The 1108-nt window shown below is 44.6% G+C and overlaps 1 non-coding gene across 1 annotated transcript; it reads right to left on the reverse strand.

Annotated features, from left to right (window-relative positions):
- Positions 1 to 547: 547 nt before the first annotated feature.
- On the reverse strand, positions 548 to 638 carry TRNAY-GUA (transfer RNA tyrosine (anticodon GUA)). Its single transcript is given in 2 exon segments — positions 548 to 583; positions 602 to 638. It is a non-coding gene; the product is annotated as a tRNA-Tyr (tRNA).
- Positions 639 to 1108: the final 470 nt, after the last annotated feature.

Here is a 1108-nt window from a genome sequence, read left to right on the forward strand (position 1 = left end):
TGTAGTGGCTGTCCCAGACAAATATCTGGACCTGAATGATCATGGTGTTCCTCTCCTCTTAAAAACATTTTTCTTCCCTGTCTCTCTTAGTCCCGTTCCTGCCCCCAGCTCAAAACCTCAGAACTTCAAAATGCAAGAACGGGATAGGAACAGGGGTGAAACCAGCAACAAGGAGGACCCAGTAATTGGACCTCCCCCAATTTTCCACACTCAACTTAGTTAAAAGAGGCTCTGCAAGCTCTGCACTGTGGGTCTGCTAACAAGGGTCTGTGAAAGGTGTTGAGCCCCTTCAGAAGAGAAGCTTGTATGATGGTCATCAACTGATTAGGTAGAGAGGTGGCAACGGTCAAAGCACCATAGCTGTTAGAAACAGCTGAAGCAGACAAGGAGGGCAGTGAAAATGAAACCCTTGAAAGTGGTATGTATTAAATAGACTAAATTTCTCACAGGGTGTAGAGTGGCATATGGTTGGAAAGGGCAGTTCTGCAAAGGTGTAAATTCCAGCAAAAAGTGAAAGACTAAAACCAAAACAAACCTCCAAAACCTTTCCTTCGAGCCGGAATTGAACCAGCGACCTAAGGATTACTTTCATAGAAACAGCCTACAGTCCTCCGCTCTACCAGCTGAGCTATCGAAGGAAGATGAAGAAGGAGTGCCAAGAATGAGTCAAGACTGTGTCAACAATAGCCTTAGGCTCTAATGGCCCTCCATATGTATTGCTTTTCACAACAGCAAAACAGTATCAAAAAAAAAAAGGCACCAAGCTAACCTTCCTGCAACATTGGATTTTGGTTACAAAACTGCCAGTTTTCTGCCAAATAGTTCACAGCTCTTGTAAGACTGGTGGTGGTAGCGTTAAGGTTGGAGTTCCTGTTATGACCCATATGAAATCTGTCTACGGCTTGACAAAGAAATTTGCCCACTCTTTGGTGACCTTACCACATTTCCTAAGCTTAGCTAGGAGCAGAGGGAGAACTCCCCTCCACACAATTCCACACAACAGTTCTCCAGCCAAATCCAATAACAAAATGGCAAACAAATCCGTTAACGTGCTCCCCGACAGCTTCTGCAGCAAATGCAGAAGAACAGAAGAAAACGATGGAAAGGA

Source organism: Phalacrocorax aristotelis, chromosome 2 (assembly GCF_949628215.1).
Source record: "Phalacrocorax aristotelis chromosome 2, bGulAri2.1, whole genome shotgun sequence".
Taxonomy (NCBI): Eukaryota; Metazoa; Chordata; class Aves; order Suliformes; family Phalacrocoracidae; genus Phalacrocorax; species Phalacrocorax aristotelis.